This window comes from Puma concolor, chromosome A1, assembly GCF_028749965.1.
Source record: "Puma concolor isolate L17-30 chromosome A1, mPumCon1.1.hap2, whole genome shotgun sequence".
In the NCBI taxonomy this organism is placed as follows: domain Eukaryota; kingdom Metazoa; phylum Chordata; class Mammalia; order Carnivora; family Felidae; genus Puma; species Puma concolor.
This window is the reverse complement of record NC_141667.1, coordinates 23,349,783-23,363,405: the sequence shown is the minus strand read 5'-3', so window position 1 is coordinate 23,363,405 and position 13,623 is coordinate 23,349,783. Positions and strand designations below refer to the sequence as shown.

Below are 13,623 nucleotides of genomic sequence, written 5' to 3'. Positions count from 1 at the left end.
TCCAAATAAAATATAAAATTATATGACCAAAATAAAACCAAGTGTCTCAGCCATAAGCAAAGGGTAATGACTGCATGAGTGAGTAAATTAAACATCTACTTTAGCAGCAAGAGGCTGTGAGGCCTGGGGAGGAAAAGGCATCCTGAGAGAGTTTGGGACTGATCCGGGTCCTTCAGCATCAGCAGTGTATAGGATCAGGAGGGGCAGGAGGAGGGGAGAGCCATGGCTCAATGGATGGTCTGCACTGGGACATCTCAAGGGCTATTCTGTGGATTTTGGGGAAACACGTAGACATCTTTTTGGCCTTTTCCTGGTCTGCTTGTTACCAGCAGGTGAATAGAAGCGAGTCACCGGTCACTGCTTAGTCATTGCCACCACGGATCTTCAGCAGAATATTCCAGTAATCCCCTGAAATGTCTCCTAAAATACCGTGGAGGAGCAACTTGCCATACAGCCACTTATTCTCCAATCTGATGTCTGATGAGTGGTCGATCTCCCTGCAAGACTCCAGGATGCCATTCAGGGCCCAGTCTTTTGTTCTTGCTCCCCTCATGGCCTTGTTGGGCATGTGTGGGTTCAGCTTTCAGCTTTGTCCAGTAAAGCCCAGGATGGCAGAAAGCATTACTCAAGATTCCATGCAAGTCAAGAGAGGTGAGAGGGAGGCTCAGGGAAGTCTTGCACGATACTCAGTGAGCCACGTGCCGATAAGAATATATAGAAAACGTGCAGAAAAACAAGTTAAGACAGGGTAAAATATTCCATGAGATAACATGGTCTAAGGGATTTATGAGCACAGGCAGGACCTAACCCCTAGATATACATTAACCAGATAAGGCAAGTGAGTGCCCCTAGATGTACATTAACTAGATAAGCGAAGCATGGCCGCTGTTTTGAGCAAGGCCAGAAAGCAGTGTTCTGCTTTGCAATGCGTTCCCTATAATCTCCTAACCCAGGACAGAGCTATTTGATTTCCCACAGGCCTTTCAGCAAAAACAGGCTGGCGTATTCCCGAGACATTTCCCCACCGCCAGGGTTGCTTGCTCCGGGTTCCCAGACATCTCCCTGCAGATGCTCTTAGTGTCCGCACCTGCCCTTCCCTGATACTCATTGAAAACGGTACCAGGTGGGGCTGGCTCTGCAAGCACAGAACTGTGCTGATTTGGACTCCTGTGTCCCCAGGCGGCTCTCCCCAGCCACTTACACCTGCTCCGCATGTCTCTGGGCGCATGGCATGCCCACTGTAGCCCTTCCGTCCCGGTTTTCCTGACAGACAGTGATGAGGGGCCTCTGGAGGTGTCCTGACTTGTCTGGAATAGCCCTCTCCAATGTCGTTTTCAATTCTGTTCTGTGGGCTCCGCTCACTTCCCGGGTGTGCTCACTGCCACGGGACGTGTGGATTTCAATTGGGCAGGCTCCGGTGGCATGGGCCTTCTCGATGGCTTCCCTTTCCTCACAAACCTCAAAGACGATGGGATTTTCATCAGAGCCAAGCTGCCTTCCCAAAGTTTCCTGACAGTTCAGATTTCAGATCTTTGATCCAATCTTGGGGCCATCGGGAAGGACTGGAAGACCTTCTGCCATCACTTGTTGGAGCAACGCTCTGGGCAGCCTGTGAAGGCTGGCTCCTCAAGCCAACAGCCTTTCCCAGCCTCCCACAGGACCTCATCATCTCTTAGGGGGTGAAAGACAGGAGCATATGTGTCAATAGGGGGTGAAAACCAGGAGTCTTGGTTTTCAGAGTGTGCTTGAGGCACAGTGGAGGTGCAGGTATCTTGGGCAGCTGTTGTTGCTGTCCAGGAGGTGGCACTGGCAGTTGTCCAGGGGACAACATAGGCTGGCCTGACACTGGGGACCCTGAGTGTGGGTTTCCTCTAAGGTACAGGTACATCCACATGGAGGAATGGGCTGCTTGATGGAAGAGGGCTACCTAAAGCCCCCAGGGAGTACTAGAGGGTCTCAGAGTACAAGCTGGGCACTTTGGTTCCTCTGAATGTTCCAGACATGTTGGTAGTTCTGGTTGAATTGCCCTGCGTAGTTTGCCACATTATCCATCCTGATGGGGGGCATGTGTGTATGTTGGGGGGGGGTGGCTATCACCTCCTCAGTCACCACCACCTGGTGCAGATGGAGGGGTAGCCCCCTGCCAGCAGATGATACCCTGCATAATTCACAGATCCGGCCACAGGCCATGGGCACAAGGGGCGGCGAGAGGTGAAAAGGGACTCGAGCTGGAGCAGCTCTCTCTGCAGGCATCCATCCCAGGCACACCATCTTGGGTCTGCCTGCATGCAGCTGGGTCCAGCTGGGGCCCTCAAATCAGAGCAAGGGAGTTTACATTCCCCCCCTTGATTCCGTGAGAAATAGAATATTTACTTGCAAATCATGACCTAAATTTGGCTAAAAGGTCTTACCCACTAAAAGAGAAGTGTATACCTCAGTGACCAGTCCCATTTTTCATTCCTTCACTGACATATTAGATGGTAATGATTCAGGAAACTCACCCTTCTTAGCAAAGTTTACATTTGATTTTTCTAGAAAGTAAGATGGGCAACGCAATGATAGTTGAATACTGAGAGTAGATTCTGTTGATAGTATATTTCATATTTAATGCAATACATATGTTACGATTTACATATGTCCTTTTTCAAGGAAAAGTTAAAATGAAGGCAACATGGGCAATGAAAAATGTCACATGTGCTACCTACATTAAGAGGCAATTGTAAAATAAAAAAAAAAAACATAAAAAAATAAATAAATAAAAAACTAAAAATAATTTAAAAAATTAAAAAAAAAAAAAAAAAAAAAAAGAAGGGTTGCCTGTGTGGCTCAGTCGGTTAAGCGTCCGACTTCCGCTCAGGTCATGATCTCGCAGTTTGTGTGTTCGAGCCCTGCATCGGGCTCTGTGCTGACAGCTCGGAGCCTAAGGCCTGCTTCGGATTCTGTGTCTCCCTCTCTCTCTGCCCCTCCCCTGCTCATGCTCTGTCTCTCTCTGTCAAAGAAAGAAAGAAAGAAAGAAAGAAAGAAAGAAAGAAAGAAAGAAAGAAAGAAAGAAAGAAAGAAAGAAAACATTTTTAAAAATTTTTAAAAAAATTTAGAAATGGGGCGCCTGGGTGGCTCAGTCGGTTGAGCATCTGACTTCAGCTCAGGTCATGATCTCGCAGTTTGTGAGTTCGAGCCCCACGTCAGGCTCTGTGCTGACAATTCAGAGCCTGGAGCCTGCTTCCGAGTCTGTGTCTCCATCTCTCTCTGCCTCTCCCCTGCTCATTCTCTGCCTCTCTCTCTGTCAAAAATAAATAAACTTAAAAAAAAAAATTAGAAACAATTGGCCCAATTCCCACAGGGTAGAGTGTGCTAGATAAAGGTCAGCTATGAAAAAGGTGAAACTGTTCATTAGATGAAATGTTTCACTGTATTAATACATATAACTCTTACTGCGCATATATGAAGTTGGCATTTAAAAACAAAACAAAAAACAATTCCTGTATTTAGAAAGTGCACCAACCTGTTGTTATTTCTCTGTAGCCTCAGATGTTACCTGATGTAAAACACGGTTTAGAGTTAAGACAAAGAAGAAAGAAAAAGCTTTTATTTTCTTCCTACCAGATGAATAAACCCTTAGTCTGCACAATTCATGTTTCAGCATGACTTTTATTAACACATCACAGAAAATTTAGCTCAGTTTTGTCTTAGATTAACCACATGGTAGTATTGATAACTCTTAATCTGGAAAAAAAAAAAAACTAGAGAAACAAAAACTTTGAAATTCAAGAGTGTCTTACAATCAAGTGATAGGAAACATACAGTGATTTGACAAAGACTTACTAAACTTTTCTCTTTTATTTCTAAATGCCTTGGAGAATTTATATGAAGGAAAAGTTATCAAAAGTTTTAAAAATTATTTTATGGGGCGCCTGGGTGGCACAGTCGGTTAAGCGTCCGACTTCAGCCAGGTCACGATCTCACGGTCCGTGAGTTCGAGCCCCGCGTCAGGCTCTGGGCTGATGGCTCGGAGCCTGGAGCCTGTTTCCGATTCTGTGTCTCCCTCTCTCTCTGCCCCTCCTCCGTTCATGCTCTGTCTCTGTCTGTCCCATAAATAAATAAAAACGTTGAAAAAAAAATTAAAAAAAAAAGTTTTAAAAATTATTTTTAACCTCAAAAGTTATTCATCACATAATCTTGTTTTCTATAATCAAGATTGGGACAGTGAAGGCAAATTTAAAGCATGCATTCCTAAGAGTTCTCTCTAAAAGGTAATAGCATTTTTTGAGAACACCACAATTAAGCAACATATTTTATCTTTTCCTAGTATGGGATTTTTCAAATGGGGTTAAGGAAATGTGTTAGAATATATTCAATATTTTATTTCCATCTTTAAATGATGTTTTTCAATTTTGTATCACACACCATTTTCTATTTTGAATATTAAAATGATTAAAATTGTAATTTTCTCCAGGAATCTAATGCACAACGTAATGATTACAGTTAATAGCACTGTAGTATATACTTGAAAGTTGCTAAGAAAGTAGATCTTTAATATTCTCACCACGTTAAATGGTAATTATGCCGTATGATGCAGGTGTTAGCTAATGTTATGGTGGTACTCATTTTAATATATGAGTATATCAAATCAACACACTGTATAACAAAAACTTGCACAACACCATATATCAATTACATTTCAGTGAAGCCGGAAAAAAATTAAAATTAACATTTCCATAAAAATAACTAGAAATGTATAAGGCAAAGGCAAGTGATGGACTTTACCATTTAAAAAAAAATTTACCCGTATAGGATTACTTTCAGTTTGTGCACATATGTAACACTAGCATAGCACAAAGGTACTAGAAGCGTCTAAGAACCATAAATAGAATATGTTCAGCTATTTAAGGCTATCTGCACCTCAGCCTGTTCGTCTAAAGACCCAATGATGTAGTATTTTTAGTAAGTAGAATATTACTACCCAATACCCCCCCCCCCCGCCTCCAAAATCCGCACCCTGGTCTTTGAAACCTGTGATTATATTCCCTAAAGTGGCTAACAGGACATGGCATATCTAATTAAACTAAGACTTTGCAATGGAGAGATTATTCTAGATTATTGGAGTAGGCCCAGCGTAATCCTAAGGGGAAGTCGGGAGGGTAAGAGTGAGAGAAAGAGAAGAAACAGAGGTGGATGATAAGGGGCATGAGCCAGGGAATGTGGGCGGCTTCTAAAAACCGCATAAAACAAGAAGATTGATTCTTCCCCCAGAGAATCTAGAAGGGAAATAACTTTGCCAATACCTTGATCTTAAACGTTCTAAATTCCAACATTATAAAGTAATACACTTGCATTATTTTTAACACAAGAATTTTCTGATAATTTATTAAAGCAGTAACACAAAACAAATAAGATATTTAAGAACAAGAAGGCAGGATGAATTTTAGAGCCATATATAAAGGACTCAAACAATTATCATTCTTAATTCTAAAATATCTTCATTTATTCTATTGGCATCATCTATTCTATTAGCTATTCTATTAGCTATTAGCTATCAGAATTTTCCCGATTTATTTTCTGTTTCAAGCAATGCCTATTTTTGTTACTAGTTAGGGTCTTTGTTACTACTAACTTTGGAAGTTAGATGTGACTTTCCAGTCTTTCCAATCCATAGGTGGTGTCTACTTCCTCATTCACTGAATTCTTCTTTAGTAACAGAAATGTGATTGAATCTGGTTTTGCAATGGAAATATGCTCAGGCCAGCCTAAGAGAGGCATGGAGCAGAGAAGAGGAATTGTAGCGGAGATCAACCAAAACAGGTTATCCCTTTGCGAACCCATCTGAAACACTGTAGAAGCTTGAGGACTCTCAGCTCAAATTAGCCAAGACCAGGAGAATAGATTAAACTAATCCCAAATTAAATTGCCAAGCAACAGAATCCTCGGCAAAATAATTGTTTTACCCCACAAATAATTAGTGTTATTTGTTACAAAGCAGTAACTGACTACTACACTTGTTTCTCCATGAAAACCATGAGATGTAAATGCTCAGGATTCTAAGAGGACTGAGAAAAGAATGCAGCTTCCAAGGATGGTGTATTTCCAATGCCTACCATAAATACGGCCTCCAAATGTTTGGATGTAACACAGATTTTTTGTGAGAAATCAACTTCAGTATGATCAGCTTCTGGTATGTCAGATATGTTTGTCATAACACAGCCTGTTCACCTTCAGTTTTAAAGGTGTAGACAGAATTACAGATTGAATTTGTCATAAATATACTACAATAAGGATGGCCAGCATCTATTGACATCTTACTGTTTGTCAAGAACTATTCTAAGGGATTCCTTCAGATTTCTAAATGCTTTTAGTGCCCTCAAAATCTATATGAGTTATACGTTATGATTATTTTCACTTTGAAGACACAGAGACTGAAGTATAGGAGAGTAATTAAACTACCTAAGATTACATGACTTATAATTGCTAGGGCCAATAATTGATAAGTAAAATAAAAGTGTATTTTTAATTAATCTGCCACAACATTTGTCTTAAAAACAAAATAAATAAATAAAACTTAGTTGGGTTCTAATCGTTTGCTTCCAGTCAGTTCCACACACAATGGCCACATCTAAAGTCTGTATTAGATATCATTATGAGCTCAATTTACTCATCTTTTTAACCCATATTGCTTTCTCTCGACTTCATGGCAATTACTTGGAGCCTATAGGGCTTCAATGTAAAGATAATACACTGTTGTGGATTGAATCTCACTCCCCAAAATGTATGCTCAATTCTTAATTATCAATGTGTGACTTCAATTGGAAATAGAGTCATTGCAGATAGAATTAAGATGTAAGTCAAAAAGAGGTCTTAAGATTCAGGACTTGTCCAAAATCTAATCGCTGATGGTCTTAGAAGAAGAGACCAGAGACACACAGAGATAATGGCATGTGAAAACAGAGGCAAAGATTGGAGTTTCGAATCTACCTGATAAGGATTGTCATCCTACTGGGAACTGAGAGACAAGCATGGAACATGGTATCCCTCAGAGCTTCCAGAAGGCACTAATCTTGCTGATACTTTGTTGATTTTGGATTTCTAGCACCTAGAACTGTAAGAGAATAAATTCTTTGTTTTAAGCCACTTTGCAGTATTTTGTTATGACAGCCTTAGGAAACTAATATAATACCCTTGACCTAAACCATTGTTATAAGTATTTTTATTCAAGCAATTTCATTTAGCACCTGTCCTTGGACTAATAATCCTTGCAATTTAGGCATATACTAGACTGAAGTATTTTTTTTTTTTTATATTCATTTACTTTTGAGAGAGAGAGAGAGCTGTCAGCACAGAGCTGGACGTGGGGCTTGAACTCACCAAACATGAGATCATGACCTGAGCTGAAGTTGGATGCTTAACCAACTAAGTCTCCCAGGCGCCCCTGAAGTATTTTTCATTCAAACCTCACTTAAACCTTTTATCTTCTGGGGACTAAAAGTAGTCAGCTGTGTAACTTGTCTTTACTTCCTTTGCTTTCTGTTTGCAAATTGTACCATTTCCCCCCCGCTGAGGTCATGTCTTTCTTGTAATATTTTGCCAGACGCAGCCAATAGCGACCAGCATTTTTTCCACCTCAACTTCTGTTTTCCAGCATTTATCTCTAAAGTTTTAATTTTAGTATTTCTATATGATCTTGCAACTTGATCATACAACAAAATTAGTACATATTTTGTTCACAGCATTACATTAAAACACTCTGCCAGCCTCAGTGATTGCTTTTCTTGCTCTTAACCTCTCCAAAGACATAAGGGGAGAGTTCCTTTGATTCTGTCTATAAGAACACTAATCCTATTCCTAAGAGCTCCACCGTCATGACCTAACTACTTCCCAGAGTCCCCACTTTCTAATACCATCACACTGACAGGATTTCAACATAGGAATTTTGGAGGGACGCAAACATTCTATCCATAGCAGTTCTGCTAACTAAAATGATGTTGGGAAGTAAGGACCCCTGTACATCATCCAAATTGAAAGGAAGCACAATAGTAGTGAACACTGGTAACGTCTATCCAAATATATCTATGTAAGGATACATTTAATTGCTATTTCTGATTGACAGATGAAGCTTTATAAAATTTAAAGGAAAAAATAAAAAAAATCAAGCATCTAAAATATAGCAACAGAAATTCTGGTAATTTTGTGAATTTGATAAATAGCTTTCAATATTTGAATTTTTTAAAATTTTACTTTACAGGGAGATAGTGGGGGAGATGGACAGAGGGGAAGAGAGAGAGAGAGAGAGAGAAATCTCAGGCAGGATCCCATGCCCACCATGGAGCCTGATGCAGGGCTCAATCCCATGACCCTGAGATCATGACCTGAACCAAAATCAAAAGTCAGATCCTCTACTAATGGAGGCACCCAGGTGTCCCTAACTTTTCAATATTATAAACATTTGCTAACATGGCTCATATCTTAGAATTCCACAGTAAATATTTTACTGTATGGTCTGAATAGGAAATTATATAAAATAGAAAATTAGTGTCATATCTAAACTATACATGTGTGTGCAATTCACCAAACAGAAGTATATCACCATACATTAAAATATATGTAAATATAGATTTGTTTATTGTATATAATATGACATAACATAATAACATGACATGCACAATATTACAATATAAGGTATTCTTCATTCTAGCTCTGGGTTTGTGTGTGTGTGCACGCTCTGCTGAATTTCTTGGAATACATGGCAAATTTAAGGTGGAATCTAGGAGGACGATTAGTCAAATACAATGGCACATACTTCCAGATGTCTTGTCCCAAGGGCTGTTTGATCTGACTGCAGCACATAAGGGACAGAGCTAGGACTCTATGCATCATTTATGTTGGATTATATTTACAAAGACCAGACTGAACTTCTGAATGATCCTATTGAAAAGAATGTTGCTACTTTCTCAACATCTGCTCAGAGAAATTTGCATAGATACCACATGTGCAAATAGCAGATAAAGCTTCAGACACCTCACACATTTTAAACTAAATTTTGTACATTGATTCCTAACTGAACTAACTGAACTAGAGGCCCTACTTTGATAGTCTTTCAGTCCTAAGGGAAATTCTACCTCTTCTATTATTTCGAGGAATCTTACAATTGAAAAATATAGTAAAGTTACTTGAAAATAAGAGAAAATAAGTTTGATAACAGAAACTTCGTGCAAAAAGTGTAAACAAAAGCAAAAATGAATCAATCAAAAATCTTACATATGAGATAGTCTAATGAGGATGAGTAAAAAAAAAGTCTTTGTTTTTTGGAGTTTTAGTAACTAAGAGAGAAGTATTCCAGGCAGTTATTAAATGAAATGTGCCATTTAAAAGGATTAGAAGCATATTGTTTAAAATTATTTAAAAAGGCCACTTTGGCATGAATGGAATTTGATATTGCTGTTTGCATATCAGTGAAACGATATGCCACATTTTGTGAAGACATGACCCGAAACGTTTCCTTTTTTATGGCTTCATCGTTTTACTTTGTGGAATTTGTCAGGGCAGATGGAGTGGGAGAGGGGACGCAGCATCCTTGTTTCGGTCAGACAGGGAAAGATAGATATCATATGCTTTCACTCATATGTGACACTTGAGAAACTTAACAGAAGACCATGGGGAAAGGGAAGGGAAAAAATAGTTTCAAACTGAGAGGGAGGCAAACCATAAGAGACTCTAAATACAGAGACCAAGCTGAGGGTTGATGGGGTGGTAGGGAAGGGGGTAAGTGGGTGATGGGCATTGGAGAAGGGCACTTGCTGGGACGAGCACTGGGTGTTGTATGTAAGCGATGAATCATGGGAATCTACCCCCAAAGCCAAGAGCACACTGTATACGCTGTAAGTTAGCTAACTTGACAATAAACTATATACATATATAAAAAAAAATAGTAATTAAATTTAATTTAATTTAAAAAAAAGGATCAGTTGCTTTCTTTAGTGATTTCCTACCACTTTGAAGTGTTTAATTATAAAGTAGAAATATTCTTAAATTTCCAAGACTTAACATGCAAACTTGCAGAGCATTTTATAAAATAATCACACCCAACATTCATTAAATACCCAAATATGAATCATGTTTTAACAGAATATAGAAGACTTTTTATTATGACTCATTCATATTATTTTCTAAATTTGCAAAAAAGTCAATATTTTATTTATGTAAGTTTCCTCAGAACACATGTATTTTTATAAAGTGAAAAAAAATAGCAGAACAGGAATAATGGAAGCAGTTCATATTTCAGCATAAGAAACAGTGATATACAATCTTTCTTGTAACCATGTTTTTCTGTTCTAAATAGATTATCTCAATAATGCATAACAATAACAAATAATAGAAATATTTTTAATGCTTTGATTTTTAAAAATATTAAAAGTTAGCAATAGCTAATGTCTATATAAAATTCAACATTTCAATAGGGGTATATTCTTGTAAAAAAGGACAATTATATGAACATTTAAAAACTTGATTCTCTGTATACAAAATTATAATTTTATACATTGCAGTATTTCCACATAAAATTATAAAAAAATAACTTACATTCTGTAAATATTTTGTGTCTTTCAAACGAAAGTGTGAGCCTATGAATACCTATAAATCATACTATATTTTTTTTCAATGTTTATTTATTTATTTGGGACAGAGAGAGACAGAGCATGAACGGGGGAGGGGCAGAGAGAGGGAGACACAGAATCGGAAACAGGCTCCAGGCTCTGTGCCATTAGCACAGAGCCTGAATCATACTATATTTTTAAAAATAATGTAATTTAATTTTTGTTTGTTTGGTTTACTTTTTCTAAAGGGATCACCCTCTCTAGACTATTGTCTTTATATACTGAGCACTATTCAATATGCCCCAAATATCCTGACATATAGTTCCTATCCCATTGTGCATTTAAAGCCTAAAATCAATAGTCATGATTTTATGTCTATTCACTACTGTAGGCTCCCCTCCCTCCCTTCCTTCCTTCCATCCTTCCTTCCTTCCTTCCTTCCTTCCTTCCTTCCTTCCTTCCTTCTTCTCTTTCCCTTTCTCTCTTTTTCTCTCCCTCTTTCTTTCTTTCTTTCTTTCTTTCTTTCTTTCTTTCTTTCTTTCTTTCTTTCTTTCTTTCTTTCTTTCTTCTCCTCCTTCCTTCCATTTCTATCTTTCCTTCTTTCCTCCTTTATCTCTCTTTCTCTCTTAAATATTGGTAAATCAAACATAGCACAAAATTTACCATCTTAATCATTTTAATCATTCAGTTCAGTGGTGTTAAATATTCACGTTGCTGTGAAACCAATTTGTAGAACTTTATCATCTTGCACAACTGACACTCGATACTGGTTGAACAACTCCCCATTTCCCCCTCCCTCTGGGGTAAATGTCTCAATGAACTTGAATACCCTAGGTATCTTGTATAAGTGGAATCATACAATTTTTATTTTCTTTTCTGAATATTTCATTAAACATAATTTCCTCAAGATTCATTCATGCAGCATGTTTCAGAACCGCCTTCCTTTTTATGGCTGAATAATATTCCATTACATGTGTATACCACGTTTTATTTATTCTTTGACCCATTGAAAGACATTTGCTTGGCTTCATATTTTGACTATTATAAATAGTGCTGCTATGAACAGGGTTGGGCAAATATCTCTCTGAGATTCTGTTTCCATTCTTTCAGAAATATACCCAAAAGTGGAATTGCTGGAATATGTAATACTTATATTTTTTAATTTTTTGAATCATTGTCATATGGTTTTTACATAATGGCTACACCATTTTGCATCCCCACCAAGAGTGCATAACGTTTCCAATTTTTCCACATTTTTAACAACACATTATTTTCTAGTTGTATTTTTGATAGTAGCCATCTTAATGGTTATGCAATGATGTATCATTTGATTTTGATTTGCATTTATCTAAGGATTTGTGATATTGAACATCTTTCATTTGCTTGTTGACCTCCATACATTCCTGCTTCTGATCCCAGAGATGCATTAAAAATGTATTTTCCTATATATGTGTGTTATGTGGCTCCCAGACTACTGATATGGATATTTTTGACTAGAAATGCCTAAGTGCACTCACCTAGGCCCTTTTTAATCACAGAAAGCCCCACAGACATTCTCCCACCACCATGACATTGATGTCGTGGATGGCTCGGACTGGTGGTTTTTATTATGATTGAGCGATGTACCTCAGCAAAACCATCGGGTGATTTTGAAGAACAACACTTAGTAGTCGCAAGTCCTAGAGGGTACACAGCACACTTTAGGGCCACACAGTGAGGTCTAAAGGTAGAGAGAGGGAGGGAGGGAACAAGGACTGGGGCTCTGCCTTTATTAGGGCCAGAGAGGGGAGTGCCTAGGGTTTAATAGGTTCACTCTTTATTGGCAAATTTAAAGCATATGAGCGATAACTGAAGTTAAGGAGTAGGAAGGGAAATGCAAAGTCATTCAAGAGTTCAATTATCTAGGTTATCCAGGGCTCTTGAAAAGGGGAACTTTATTGGCAGTGTTGATAAACAACTTGATAAATAAAGTGATAACTTTGTTATCAGCCTGATCCCTGATCTAGTTTTATGTTAGTAGCTGTGTCATACAGCTGGCAATATGTTCATTCAAGATGGATGTCGAGAAATGGATGCTTCTTCAACCAAAAGTTTAATGTCAGAAACATTACAATTAAAAAGTTTAATGCCAGCACTATAATATGGAATAAATTAATTTTACTATTTAAAAAATACTACAAAATGGAACTGGAGAACAGTTTTAAATGTCCAATGTACTTATTTTATTTATATTTCTGTAGATGATTTTTAGTTTTCTTCATATGTAAAACATATCATCTGTATGCAACATTTTATTTTCTGTAGTTATATGTATATTGTATATGACTTTTTAAATCTTGAAGGATGAGTATAAGTAATCTCTTTCACTTCAATAGCCATAACATCAGATTTGGAGTTTATTTAATAAATAAAATGTGATAATTATCTGTATCCTTACTGAATTTAAGAAACCTAATTCCTTCATGCATTACAGAAAGCTGTATCTTTCCATTACCTACAATTTCCACAAAATATCATGTGATGAAATTTTAGCTCTATCTTGAATAAGCTTGGGCCTTTTACCAAAATCAGCCTTATCACTAATATCTTACTGACTCTCCTCACAAGAGAGGAATGCAAATCTGGAATTTGTTTTTTTATGGCTTGACTCCATCTTTCCTGGAGTTGACTATCAGAAAAGGAATAATTTCCTCTAATTTTATCTTCCTGTTCTCTTTCTTGATCATACCAAAAGTAACTTTCAATTAAGCGACTTGGAAAAAAAAGTCGTAACGTCACTAGGTACCGTAGTAGGATTTAGTATTTAGGATTTAGCACCAAATCCCCAAATTCCTGAATATATTTTCACTCATTTCCTTAATATAGGTTTTCAAAATCCTACTTTTTGCGCACTATGTATATCATTCGGCAACTTCTTTTAGGGGAGGGGGGATTCTTTATTAATGTTTCATCCAATATTGTATTTGTGTAATATAAAACAATTATTTTTAGTTTGTTTTTATATTTGATAGAAAGCTTTCGTACAGTGTTCTTAATTTTTCAT

The 13,623-nt window shown here is 37.7% G+C and overlaps 1 pseudogene; it reads right to left on the bottom strand.

Annotated features, from left to right (window-relative positions):
• Positions 1–983: 983 nt before the first annotated feature.
• LOC112860437 (annexin A11-like) lies at positions 984–2,271 on the bottom strand (annotated as a pseudogene).
• Positions 2,272–13,623: the final 11,352 nt, after the last annotated feature.